The 14,459-nt window shown below is 41.3% G+C and overlaps 1 protein-coding gene across 1 annotated transcript in view; it reads left to right on the top strand.

Moving 5' to 3' along the window:
- Positions 1–1,961: 1,961 nt before the first annotated feature.
- GPBP1L1 (GC-rich promoter binding protein 1 like 1) overlaps positions 1,962–14,459 on the top strand; it is a 49,677-nt gene continuing 37,179 nt past the window's right edge. Inside the window, exon 1 of the mRNA XM_081085856.1 lies at positions 1,962–2,098. The gene's annotated coding sequence lies outside the window, so the exon portion shown is untranslated. The remainder of the gene's footprint in view (positions 2,099–14,459) is intronic.

Here is a 14,459-nt window from a genome sequence, read left to right as displayed (position 1 = left end):
GAGAGATTTGGAGTCTAGACTAAGTGTGAGTTGGCCAAATTGCTTGTTATCTCTGGAACTCATATTTTAGTGTGCATAACAACAGGGTTTCTCAGATCTACGGGGCATATCTCACTGCGATTTAGGGTCCTAATAAGCAAAAGTAAATATGGAACATAGTGTTAGTTGCCTATCCAATATCCATTTCTCTATCTTCCATATTAACAGAATTCCAGTTTTGTATGGGATGCCAATGTATGAAGAAAAAAATCTTTTTACTTCCATTGTCTTTGCTAGGGCCTGGAACCTTCATTAAGAAATGAGGGGAGCCCTAACCAGTTTGGCTCAGTGGATAGAGCGTCGGCCTGCGGACTGAGGGGTCCCGGGTTAGATTCCAGTCAAAGGCATGTACCTTGGTTTCGGGCACATCCCCAGTCGGGGGTGTGCAGGAGGCAGCTGATTGATGTTTCTCCCTCATCAATGTTTCTAACTCTCTATCCTTCTCCCCTCCTCTCTGTAAAAAATCAATAAAATGTATTTTTTAAAAAGAGAAACACATGAGGGGAGCCCGACTGGTGTGGTTCAGAGGTTGAGCGTGGGACCATGAATCAGGTCACTGCTGTGGGCTCAATCCCCAGTGCGGGGCGTGCAGGAGGCAGCTGATCAATTTTTCTTTCTCATGGATGTTTCTCTCTCAATAAAATCAATAAAGCTTTTTTTTTTTTTTTTTTTAAGGAAAGACGGGGAGGAGACGGAAAAGATTAACCAAAGGACATATATGCATAACCCATGGACGTACAGTGTGGGGAAGGCCTGGGGTGGGGCTGGGACTGGGTGTAGGGGGACAGAAAGGGGGAATGGACATCTGTAATACTGTCAATAATTTTTTTTTTAAGAGCACAAGGGGCAGGATTTTCATGCTCATGAAAGGTGTAATAGTAAGAGCTTTGGGGGTGATTCAAAAAGTTAGATCATTCATCCTGTCACCCTTGGCTTTCATTTTTGTCGGTTATGTGACTTTGGGCGAGTTCGTTCCCTTCTCCATTTTACAATCTATCAAAGAGGAACTTCACCAAGCAATTTGAGTGGCCTTCTTAAGCCAAGTAAAAGGACAGCTCAAGAGGCCCACGCTAGGCAGTTTCTCCATCCCTCCGGATTCTGCGTGGCCCAGCTTCCCGGCTGCGGGTCATCGTGTGGTGTAGCTCCCATTGCTGGATGGGCTCACAGCAAACTCTTCCTAACTGTAACCGCTTCTGGTCGCGATAGGCTTTCGCTTTTATTTCCTCCTCTGTGCGTCTTGGCAGCGCCGCCCCTTCCCGTCCTGCAATACCCGTGAGACTTTAGTTTGGGGAACAGCTTCTCGGCCGAGCAGAGGCCAGAAAGCCGCACTGTGCCGGCCCAGGGCGTGACGCCAGCCGGCAGCGGAACTACCACTCCCGGCGGGTAGCGCGTCGCGCGCCGGAGCGCTGGCCTCCCGAGCCCGGTCGTGTGGCCCGCGGGGGGCTGGAGTCTTAACGACACGCGCTCGCGAAGGAGCGGAAGGTGGGGCAGGGTCGGCAAACGCACGCTCCTACGAAACGGGTTTGCTAGTCCTTGTGGAGGTAATTTGGGGACGGGGTGTGGGAGGGTGAAGAACGGAGGAGCAGGAAAAGGCGGGTACATATAGACACACACCCCCACGCACGCATTGACACGCGTCCTGGCTCTAGGGTTGGGCCGGGGGACGAGGGGGAGCACCAAAGTCCGCGGGCCCCGCCTCTGGTCGAGGCGGAGGGAGCTGGGGGCGGGGCAGGGAATAACCGCCGCTCACGTGCCCCGAACGTTGCCGGCGTGGGGCGCCGGCAGGGTCACCCGAGCAAGGCGCGTGCGCGTGCGTCCTTAGTGGGCGTTGGGAGTGGGCGTGTGTGTGCGGCGGTGTTGAATGGGGGCGGGCTGGGCCGAGCGTCGCTCCTCCCCCTCCACCCGCCGGGCCCCTCCTGGGCAGTGTGGGCCGGGCAGCCATTTTGGGAAGAGCTTTGTTATGGTTGTGGGCTCTCCAGCTCTGCGGGACCAGGAAGCCGAGGACGCGTCCTCAGACACCGCGGTGTCGCGTGCCTAGCTGCAGCCCGGCCGCTGCCCAGTGAGTGGGAGCTCCCGACCGCGGGGCAGTAGGAGATCGAGGGTTTTCCCGGCGCGGGACTCCGCCCGCTGCCTGCCCGGCCGTCTGTTGAAACTAGTTGGAGGCGGCTCGCACACAGGTGGTTGGGTGGAGGTGGGCCCGGGCCAGGGGAGCGGAGCCCGCGGGTCGTGTGGTGGGCACCGGCACCTCCCCCTGCGCGTGGGCTCCGGACGCGGGCGGCGCCGCGGCGTAGGGGTCCCGCTTCAACTCGGGTCTGCGGGTCGCGACGCTCACCTGCGGCTCTCGGGCTCCTCTCCAGGCGTCTCCGCCTGGCGGTGGAGTGACTTGGTTTACGGGTTTCCTTTTCTTCTTAGAGGAGAGCCAAGGGCTTTTTTCCAGTGAAGGAAAATAATAATGAGGAAATGATCGTGTTAGTCAAATGCGGTGTGTGTGAGGGGGAAAACCTTTAACCCCCACCCTTCTGGTTCTCCTTGGCAGCGAGGTGTTTTCCGTGGTTGAGCACCTACCATCACGACCCTCGGAAAAAAGCTAGTAGATCTTGAAGTATGAGGAGATGTTTTGTGGGGGGTTTTTTTGTTTTTGTTTTTTCTGTTTTAAATCTACCTCTAACACACACACACACCCCCAGACTCCCGGTGAAATTCAAAAGAAACGCTGAATCTAAAATGGCTGTAGCTTGGGGAAGTGCCCTGAGCTTCGGTAACTTAAAATACGTTAAATCGTCTTACGTTTTTAGTTGTTTCTCCTACGGGGACAGCTTCATCTTTTGATCTTTCGGTTGTCTTGTAACTGGTGTCTTATCTTGAAAAGGCCTCGGTAGGTGAAAACAAACGTGAGGCCAAAGAAGTTTGCTTACTCCAAAAGTTTACGTAAGAGTGGGTGCGGGGGCTGTGTGTTGTCATTGCTTATAGTTTTGAAATGGTGCTGTGGTGTTCATTTTATCTCCCAGCTTTGTGCTCTGAGGTTGGTTTGTCATATTTGTTGAAATAACTTGCTCTTTGATATGATTTATTGCTCCGGAAAAAAACGGAGTCCGTGGGTGGCTCATGTTTTAGTTCAGTAACGAGTCGCTCTCCGTGTCATCCCTTCCCGAGTACAGTGACGGGTGTCCCCGGGGCGCGGAGCCCTGGGGTCCGGGCCGCGGCTTTTCCGAGGTCTTTTCTGTGAAATAACCCGAAAGGGAACCTGCGTGCCGTTAAGTTTGGGTCGTTCCTTAGAGGAGTGAAGACAAGTGAAAACAAACTTGAGCCGTGGAGCGCCTGGTGGTTGTGTCCTTTTAGACAAAAGCCTGTCTTTTTGTTTGCTCTTTATTTATTTATTTTTTACTATAAGACCCAGAAGTATAACTGAAAACAAAAAGGCAGAGAATGTAAACCAGAAACAGTTAACTTAAGTGTTTGGGAAGGTGCTTGAGTTTCGACTTGTAATCTGTCTAAACGATAATAAAATGCTAATGTGAATGAGAACTTTGGAATTAATAGTTAAATAAGCTGTCATTTCCCCCGCCCCCACGAGAGAGTCAGTGTCAATTTACTCTCCTACATTCTTTCAATACAAACATTTATATTTTAGGATTTTTTGTTCTTATTTTGGTGGTTTTACGAAAAAAGAAAAACATTTAAAGTGCTTTATAGAAATTACAAGTCAGTTTGGTTTTTTTGTCATCGTTTCCTACTGGACCCCGTAAACTTAGATGCGACCTTATTGTAATTATTTTTTCTAGGGTACTCAAATGGTTTGTATATGGTGATATATTCTTTCAATTGATACTGGATAGTATGCTATCAGAGCTCTTGAAATTTGGGGCGGGGGGGGGGTATTATGAAGCCTTTTTTATTTTGAGTGATTTCAACTAGTTTTCTCTATCAGTGGCTGTTTAAAAGCTTGGCTAAGGAGGGGGCACATGCAACAATTTTAATAAGTTTGGAATCTGGGGCACATTTCTGCTTACAAATTCATTTTCAAATGCTCAGTTAAAGATAAAACAATTCTGAATCAGACTTCAGCAGATTGCATATGTTTTATGATTAAAGTGTATACACTTAACAACAGTGATAACTCTAATGTGCCAGGAACTGACTCCTCCTTGAAGTGCTTTACATGTATTAGTTTATTATTCCTATGAGGTAAATATTGTTTTACCCATTCATTTTTTAGTTGAGGAAAAAAAGCCCAGAGACTCATCCAGCTAGTATTTATGCTATTGGAAAGAAGAGAACACACAAAATTGTAAAGGATCAGCTGGAAAAGTAGTCCATAGAAAAGATAAATTTTGGTGTGTGTGTATATATGGTTTTTCAAATGGGTTGTAAAAAATTCTATGTGGTGCATAGATAATACTGCCTCAGAAATGACTATTAATCAAATTCTGAATTTTATTTCCCGCTAAAGTCTGCTCAAAACAAAACTGACTATAATCAAACTTCAATAGTTCAAAAAGCACAGCTAATCATTTATTGTCCAAAAGTATATCTTAACTAAAGAGGTAAAATATTGCTATTGTTATGTAAATTGGATTTTTATAGGTGATTTCAAATAAACTAGGCATATATATTTAAAGGATTCTAATAGTTATTTTCCTTTACTGAAGCAAATAATCAGCCTTTAATTGATCTTTTGGGCAAATTATTTTTTATTTTATTTATTTTTTAATTCTTTTTGTTGCTTTTTTTTTTTTCCCCCAAAGAGGAAGAGGGAGGGGGGTGGGGGGGGGGAGATAGAAAAGTAAAGGGAAACAAACAGCAGTGATGAGAGAAAATCATTGATAGGCTACCTCCTGCATGCCCCTCCCCCCCCCCCACTGGGGATCGAACCCACAACCCTGGCATGTGCCCTTGACCAGAATCAAACCCGGGACCCTTCCGTCTGAAGAATGCTCTATGCACTGAGCCAAAACATCTAGGGCTTTTTTCTTTTATCCTTTTTTTTTTTTTTTTTTTTTTTTTTTATAGAGAGAGAGAGAAAGAAACATCCATTTGTTGTTTCACTTTAGTAATTGTGCATTCATTGGTTGATGCTTGTAAGTGCCCTGACTTGGGATAGAACCCACAACCTTGGTGTATCGGAATGATGCTCTAACCAACTGAGCTAACCAGACAGGGCTATTTTTCATTTTTTAGACAGAACGGGTCAATTATTCTCCTTTTTAAGAAATGCAGAAGCACATGACTTGGGGTGGTGAACACAGTGCAATATGCAGATGATGTATTAGAGAATTGTACACCTTAAACCTATGTAATTAACAAATGGAATCCCAATAAATTAAAAAAAAAGAAGAAGAAGAGGTACTGCAAGAGGGTGAACTATGTATGGTGCCAGTATCAGCATGCTGGGTGCTAGGAATACCTAGATGACCTTAAAACATTTCCTGCCACCAAAGAACTTGGTGGTATAACAAATAAACACAAAAATATTCATAGGTTAACAACATAGCTGTCTTTCAAGTTGATTTTTTTTTTTTATATTTTATTGATTTTTTTCACAGAGAGGAAGGGAGAGGGATAGAGAGTTAGAAACATCTACAAGAGGGAAACATTGATCAGCTGCCTCCTGCACACCCCCTACTGGGTATATGCCCGAAACCAAGGTACATGCCCTTGACTGGAATCGAACCTGGGACCTTTGAGTCCGCAGGCCGATGCTCTATCTACTGAGCCAAACCGGTCAGGGCTCAAGTTGATTTTATAACATATTAATTAAATTTACCTTCCTTTTCTTTCTTTTTTTAAATACATATTTTTTTATTTCAGAGAGGAAGGGAAAGGGAGAGAGAGATAGAAACATCAATGATGAGAGAGAATCATTGATCGGCTACCTCCTGAATGCAGCCTACTGGGGATCGAGCCAGCAACCTGGGCATGTGCCCTTAACTGGAATCAAACCCAGGACTCTTCAGTCCGCAGGCCATTGCTCTATCTGCTGAGCCAAACCAGCTAGGGCTACCTTCCTTTTCTATGATAAAACTATTTTGCCTTATATTAACCAGACATCAGTCTAAAGAATCACCAGCATAAACAAAATTTTAGTGCACTTTTCTGAGCAGTAGGTCTGTTTATGTGGAATAAGTTTTGTTTGTTTTCAAAAAAAATTTAAGTTTGGCTATACTTTAAATTGCAAACTCTTGTTTCTGCTGATTATAAGTTTAAATTTTATGTAAAATATTCCTTTTTGAATTATTGCTATTCTTAAAGTTTATATTTATAACTATCTTGAAAAGTTGGTTTGGGTGCTCTTTAGCTAGTTAATTAAAAGGTAGAGCTATTCCAGTGTTTCTGCTCTGTGTTTATGAATTATTAGCTCGACTTTTTAATTAGTCGCTGCAGGTATGATGGGAAGGGTAGTGAGAACCATTATTGTGGGTTTCATAAGCTAAAGCCTATAATATAGTCCAATATATAATCTCTCTTTTCCTTAACTATGTATGGTGCCCTTCTCTTCTACAAGTGAGTGTACAGAGGTTCTGAGAAGTTAAATAAATAATTGATATGACATAAGGAGAGATGGGTATTCAGGCAGTTTTATCTGATTCCAAAGAGCTGTTTCCACTACATCATGTAGACAGTATGATATAGTAATTAAGGGTACCAACTTTATAGCCTGCGTTTGAATCTCAGCATTGTCACTCGACAGCTTTATGACTTGGGGAGAGTTTTAGGTAAGGTTTCTGTGCCTGTTTCTTCCTCTGTTAAATGGGGAAAGTGGTACCTTCTCATAGGGTTATTGAGGTTAACAAAATATTTGTAGAGTTCTTAAAACAATGCCTGACAATAGCAAGCACTTCATAATTGTTAAATATAAATTGTCTGAAATTATCTTTAATGTACATCCATTTACCAATGGGGTGAAATCCGAACAGATCATTGCACATGGAGTTGTTTGCTCTGTTTTTCTTTCTTAGATTCAATGTTTCTGTTGACTTTCCTAGTTTTTGTTTGTTTGTTTTTTGTTTTTAAGCAGACCCCAGGCCCTACACACTGTAATTGACTGATTTTCTTTCAAGACTCTTAATTTGTATGTTTCTTCTCTCTCTCTTTCTCTGCACTTTGTTGAAGAAATCAGGTCATTTGTCTTGCAGAGTTTCTCATATTCTAGATTTTCCTGATTTCCTGTAAATTGGTAGTTAGATGTAGAAGCTTAGATTGAAATTGATTTTTGGGGAAGGGGAGTCAGGAGGTTAACTTCATAGGTGATTCTGTGCTTTTTGGGAATTCCCTTCCGACCCCGTTGAATATTAACTTTTCAGATAGTTTGTTTCCTGTCCTTTTTTTCTTTCTAGTATATATTTATTGTATTATGAAAATTGAGCTAAGTATGCTGGGTTTGCAGTGGTTTTGTATTCTGGTTTTGGGTACTAGTGAGTAGTTTTCTCAGCCTATTTGGTCTGAAATTTTCTCTTCCCCCTATTGTTTTATTCTTAACACTGATTAAATACACACTTTTGGCAGGTACTTTTCTTTTCTTTCCCCCAGGGGAAAACATCCTGGCAACTATTTTAACATTACATATATTCACTCATTTAATCATGAACTTTCCAACAACTTCAAAATTATAAATAAGGATTTGAAGCAAAAAGAAGTTGAAGTAACTTATTAGCCCAAAGTTGTACAGCTAGTAAATGACAGAGCCAGCTAGATCCAGAGTCTGCTCTTCTAACTTAAAAGTAATGTTTGGGTGGGAAGCAAAGTTTATTATTGAGAAGAGAAAACGCTTGAAGTAAAAATGTATGTCTTCTGATATAGTAGTCACTACTATTAAATCTCAGTTATAAAAACGATAGTTTTTTTAATATGACAAATAGACTATTTACTAACATATATAGGGAATTTGGAGCCTTTCAGGGCCAGTGTAGGTGCAAATATTTGATAAAAGTTACTATTAAATAGCCTGTTTGTAGTGTAGTTGATAACTTTTGGGACAAATGCTAGTAAACAGTTTTGCTGGTTCTAAACTCTTAGTTTCGGATACTTGCATAAATACATAGTTATCTAAATCTTATAGCCAGAATTTAATGTGTCAGATTGCATTAGATAGTAAATTTACATATGTATCATATTACTAGTATTCTTATTTGGAACTGTTGTGATTTCAGTGAATTCCATTTCTATAATAAGTGTTTAATTATGGTTGCAGCAAGTATTTGTGACTTTGAAAGACACAATATTGGAAAGGAGATTAAACACCTGAGAAAGGTTATAAATTTTAGGTTTTAAAATTTTTCTTTGTAAAATTACTTTCAGGAAATGTTTTTTGGAATATGAAGCAGAAGAAAATACACATTAAAGTTTATTACTAATGGGAAGACTGGAATAATTCTTGTGCTGTACATTATACTCATGGGGCTTTAAAGTGATTCTTGGTTGTTCCATTTATCTGTTTATCATTTTAACCCCTTTCCAGTGTTGCATTTTTGTGACTCTTAGAGAGGAAATTGGAAAGGCTGTATAACTTGTATGTATACACACATACACATATCTTATACATACACTTTCTGTCCTGGACCCCTGGTAGCTGTGCCACTCAGATGTACTTGACTGAGGGCTGGATAGGTGCAAAGAAGCAAGGACAGTTTAGAATCCATTCCATTGGCTGGTGGCAGTGGCAATTTTAGTGGAGTTTCCTGAGGCTCTTCCTGTGGTGTGATCTTGGTTGGTGGTCTTGACTAAGCTTTACTTGGTTTCTGCATATTTGCCAAGTTAAGGAGGCTCTCATTCATTCTCTGAACTCTCTATATCTGATAAATTACTTTTCTGGCTTAATCTACCTAAATACGGTTGGTTTCTTTCAACCAAGGACCCTAATTTTTTTAATTGTCAATTTGCTCCTTCCAGAAGATTTTGTTTGTTACTGCCTCTATTTAAATAGGGTCGTTTCCTAACTAAGTAAAAAACTTCCATGAATGTCTTTTTAAAAGATAATCTTTTAAAAAGAATTTTCCCTTTTATCTAATCCCAATTCTTTTTTATCTTATTTTATTTTAATTTTAGAGGAAGGGGGAGAGATAGAAACATCGTGATGAGAGAGAACCACTGATTGGCTGCCTCCTGCAAGCCCCCGGCTGGGAATCGAGCCCGCAACCTGGGCATGTGCCCTTGATCGGAATTGAACCTGGGACCCTTCAGTCCACAGGCTTACTCTCTATCCACTGAGCCAAACTGGCTATGGCATAAACTTTTTGAAAATAGATTTTTCATTGATTTCAGAGAGGGAAAGGGCGAGGGGGTGGGCAGAGAGGAATCAATGATGAAAGAGGAGAATCATTGACTGGCTACCTCCTGCACACCCCCTCCTGGGGATTGAGCCCACAACCCAGGCATGTGCCCTTGACTGGAATCAAACCTGGAACCTTTCAGCCCCCAAGCCGACTGCTCTGTATCTACTCCCAGTTCTTAAAAGCAGTAGTTCTCAACCTTTAAAAATTTGTCTGGAGAAAGGCCTGGGTATTTTGTCTTGTGTTGTGTTCATGTATGATTAAGATTGGTGGATCATAGAGGTTTCACAGCTTCAACTTTATATTTGCCAAACTGTTTTCTAAAATGGTTATACAGGTTTACACTTCCACCCACAATATATGAGAATTCCTTGTTGCTTTACATCTTTATCAATACTTGATCATTGCAGAAGTTTTTGCCAGGTTAATAGGTTTGAAATAGTCTCTCATGATTTGACTGAGGTTTTAAAAGTAGAAATTTGTGAGTGATTCAAAGTAGTGTTTTCTGTAGTGCTTTATATTATTGCAGAGCACTTGCATATCAAATACATATCTCTTGTGGACAGGGTAATACATAAAATTTCCAGTTATATTTTTTGACAAATAGGTTTGTTGTCATCAAGTTTGTACTAGATACAGATTTTTTTTTTTGGTTTATTGGACCCTAAATATATGATAGCAGGTTTCACTTCTCAATATTGATAACTATGATATAAGTATTTTCTTAATGGGAAAATGCTATAGTGAAAACAAATTTTAAAGGTGTCTTATGTGCCCTTTTGGTTCATTCCTGCTCACATTTCATGTCCTTTATGAATTCTTAAATAAGGATTTTTCTCCTCTGAAATTAAAATAAATACTAAAGTAGAAAATGACTTTCTACTTTTTTGTGCTGAACTATCAAATATGAGGATTAAAAAAATTACGTAATGTGCTCTGGCCAGCACACCAGAGGGTTGCAGGTTCCATTTCCGCTCAAGAGCATGTACTTGGGTTGCAGGTCTGATCCATGCCCTCAGTCTGGGCGTGTGCAGGAGTCAACCAATCAATGTGTCTCTCTCACATCACACTCTCTCCCCCATCACTTTTCCCCTCCTTGCTTGTCCGGTGGGGATTTAAAAAAAAATTTTTTTAAATAAAAATTAACAACAGGCTTACCAGTAACCCTGGTGTTTTCCTTATTGAGGACTTAGGAGGGAAGCTGATATACAGACAGTTAGGAAATGAGTATAGAGTCTTGTTGGGTTATTCAGTCTTTTAGAGGAAGTGAAAGTGTTAAAAGACATCCTATCTAATAAAAGACAAAAAGGGTAATTGACCGTACCTTCACTACGCTTCCCATTGGCTAGTCAGGGTGATATGCAAATTAACTGTCAACAAAGATGGCACTTAATTTGCATACATAGGCTCCAAGGAGTGGAGCAAAGCCAAAGGGCCCCGAAGCCGGCTGAGCAGCGAGGTCTCACGGTCCCGGGATCAGCGGAGCCACGAGTCCTCACGGTCCTGGTGCCACGCAGAGCCGCGAGGCTTCACAGCCCCGGGATCGGCGGAGCCGTGAGGCCTGCAGGGGGTGGGGGGTCCTCTGACCGGAGCCCAGCCAGAGTGAAGGCCTGGGTCCTGGGTGCCAGAGGAAAACTGGTGCCAGCATCCAAGGGAAGGGGAAGGCCTATCGCACGAATCTCTTCATGCAACAGGCCTCTAGTTTAAACATAAGTAGAATTCTCAGTTCATGAGATTTGGAAAGGAAATATTAGGACGAGTGAATATCTGAAAATAGGCAGGGGTTACTGTTTTGGGCTCTGCAGTTGAAGGAATGTTCAAAGAGCTCTTAAGAACAGGAAGATAAAGGAGCTACTAATTGATGTAATTGTCAACATCTCTTAAATTATTACGTAACAGTCATCCTGTGTATACTAAGATTATCTCATTTGCTATTAACCCCTACCAAGTGATCCCCATTTGTAGGGGAGATATAATATGTAAACAAGTAAAAGTAATGCATGATGGATGCTTGAGTATAGATACGTGCATGATATAATGCTTCAAGAAGCAGGAATTTAAGTCATCCACTTAGAGGTGAGAACTGATGGCTTGAAAGTGAATGAGAGAGTAAAGAGATTCCAGAGAAACAAGAAAAAATGCTGCATCAGAGCTTTTGAGTAGCTGTTATATTGACAGAGCAAAAGAAAACGTGGGAAAAGAAGTAATCACAGGGTAGGGAGAGGATCAGGATATCATAATGCAGTTCATTCACACTGCTCTCTGACAAAGACTTCTCCAGCCCTTCTTGAATATTATCAATGTAAGGGTGACAGTTTTTCTTTTTTCTTTTTTTTTAATATGATTTGTCCTTTTTCTAACATTCTACTTATCCAAATAAAATCGGCAACCAGTATCACTGAAACATTTTGAAATTTTATAGCTTGGTGCAATCCAAATCTGAAAACTGTAGTCTTAACGATACAGCGTCATAGAAACCAAGAGAAGGGATTTTAAGATGGGATTGGCCCAGGTACATGTAAACAGTATAAGCCATTGAGGATGGTGAGTCACAAGTTTCTGACCTTTGAGTGTATTGGTCAGGGTGTTTTTGTTGTAGATAACCAATGTTTAAAAGCATGGTTTTGTGTTTTTCTTCAACCACTGTCAACTTTCATGGGTGATAGAACAGAGTAACCAAGATTTGGGTTTTACTGGGGTTGGAGTTTGGGAGTTGGATACAGGTTTCGAGAGAAGAGCCAGTGCGTTCAGGGCAGCCGTGGGCAAACTACGGCCCGCGGGCCGAATCCGGCCCGTTTGAAATGAATAAAACTAAAAAAAAAAAAGACCGTACCCTTTTATGTAATAATGTTTACTTTGAATTTATATTAGTTCACACAAACACTCCATCCATGCTTTTGTTCCGGCCCTCCGGTCCAGTTTAAGAACCCATTGTGGCCCTGAGTCAAAAAGTTTGCCCACCCCTGGTTCAGGGAGTACATAATGATGGACTAGGTCAGTGGTCGGCAAACTCTTGCCCCTTGAGTGTGGCTTTTCCACAAAATACCACGAGCAGGGGCGCACATACAGTGCAATTGAAACTCAAGGGGCCAAAGAGCCGCAGTTTGCCAACCACTCAAACTGCGGCTCGTGAGCCACATGCGGAGTACCTTAGGAGTACCCTAATTAAGTTAATAACAGTGTACCTACCTATATAGTTTAAGTTTAAAAAATTGCGCTCTCAAAAGAAATTTCAATCGTTGTACTGTTGATATTTGGCTCTGTTGACTAATGAGTTTGCCAACCACTGGACTAGGTAATTTATACTACAGAACTATGCTAACTGGTCTTACTTTAAATCCATGATAACTTAAAAATGTGGGCCTTACTGTGCTGGGAAACTAGTGTATTTAGTTCATTCACTCTCCAGTTCTCATTTCATACCCTAACTCTTCTCAAACTTGCTCCTTCCCATTCTGAGGACTTTGTTTCTACTTCATTGAGAAGATAGTTGCAATCAGAATAGACAGTCTAAGCCAGTGATGGCAAACCTATGACACGCATGTCAGAGGTGACATGCGAACTCATTTTTTTTTGGTTGATTTTTCTTTGTTAAATGGCATTTAAATATATAAAATAAACATCAAAAATATAAGTCTTTGTTTTACTATGGTTGCAAATATCAAAAAATTTCTATATGTGACACGGTACCAGAGTTAAGTTAGGGTTTTTCAAAATGCTGACACGCCGACACGCCGAGCTCAAAAGGTTCGCCATCACTGGTCTAAGCTCTCATTGTAGTAGTACTCAGGTATTCAGCCTTCCCTCTACTATTACTGTAAATAACAAAGCCATTGAAGGCCAATCTCTGGCATATCAGATCCCACTCTTCACCTACTCAAGGGCATTGTTTTCAGCTTCATCAACTACATCAGGTTTTTCTTCTTTACTAGGTCATTCCCATCAATGTATTAAAAAAAAAACTTCTTTGATCTTCTAGCAGTCTAGCTGCTACCCTATTTCATCGTTCTACAACACTCAAAGGAGTGTTGCAGTCTACAGTCCCTTAGAACCCACTCAAATCAGGCTTTCACGCGGCCCTATGCAGCATAGTCACTGGTAATGTACATGCTGCTAAATCCAGTGGTCAGTTCTCAGTCTTCCATCATTTAATAGCATTTGATACAGTTGATCATTCTTACTTTCTTGAAATACACTTCTGCTGAACTTCTTTGTGGGTCCCCATACTCTTGGTTTTCTCCTCAATGGTCCCAAATTTTAAAGTTTTACTTTGTGGCTATTGTGACTAAAGCTGCTATGAACATTCACTTACAAGATAATTAAAAATTAGACACTGTGTACTTTTTTATTTTCCCATAGGTTATTTTTTTGTACTCTATATTATAGCCAAAGCCCCAGTGGTGTTATAGAGGTAACTTGAATTACTGTGTATATGTGGGAGGGAAGTAATTTGGTATGGATTGAGGAATAAATAGGGGAGTGAGAAAATGAAAACACTAAGTGTACTCTGCTCTCTATAGAAATTTTGTTAAGAAAGACTGAAGGAAAATGAGCATAAATACCTAAAGGGAATACAGACTCGATGAGAGATGGGTGTGGTTTTTGTTAGTTGAATAAAACCAGAGTAGATTGAGGTTGTAGGTAACAGTAGTCGTAGATGTGGACTGTGGAGAAAATGAGAGCGATTGAGATCAAAATACACAGAAGATTGATTGGTAAAGGAAACCTAAGGTAGAGGAGATTGAGATAAGGCACTTGTCAGGGATAGTCTGTACTAGCAGTATAAGTTTAATTATAAGGTGTAAAATTAGGCCATGTTGTGAAGTACCTCATAGATTGCCGGGGTGAATATGAAATGCCCAATAAGTCATAGGTTTTGAAAAGGTTGATCATCACCCTGCCGGTGTGGCTCAGTGGTTGAGCCTTTACCTATGAGAGTCATATAGTAATATTTGTCATTTTGGGTATCTGGCTCTTTCACTTAGCATAATGTTTTCAAGGTTTATCCATGTGGTAGCATGTATCAGAACTTTATTCCTTTTTATAGCTGAACAATATTCTATTGTATGGATGTATGACATTTGTTTATGTATTCATCAGTTGATGGATATATGAATGGGTTGTTTTACTTTGTGGCTATTGTGACTAAAGCTG

This window comes from Myotis nattereri (assembly GCF_964212035.1).
Source record: "Myotis nattereri genome assembly, chromosome: 3".
Taxonomy (NCBI): domain Eukaryota; kingdom Metazoa; phylum Chordata; class Mammalia; order Chiroptera; family Vespertilionidae; genus Myotis; species Myotis nattereri.
This window is presented reverse-complemented; position numbering and strand designations above follow the sequence as displayed.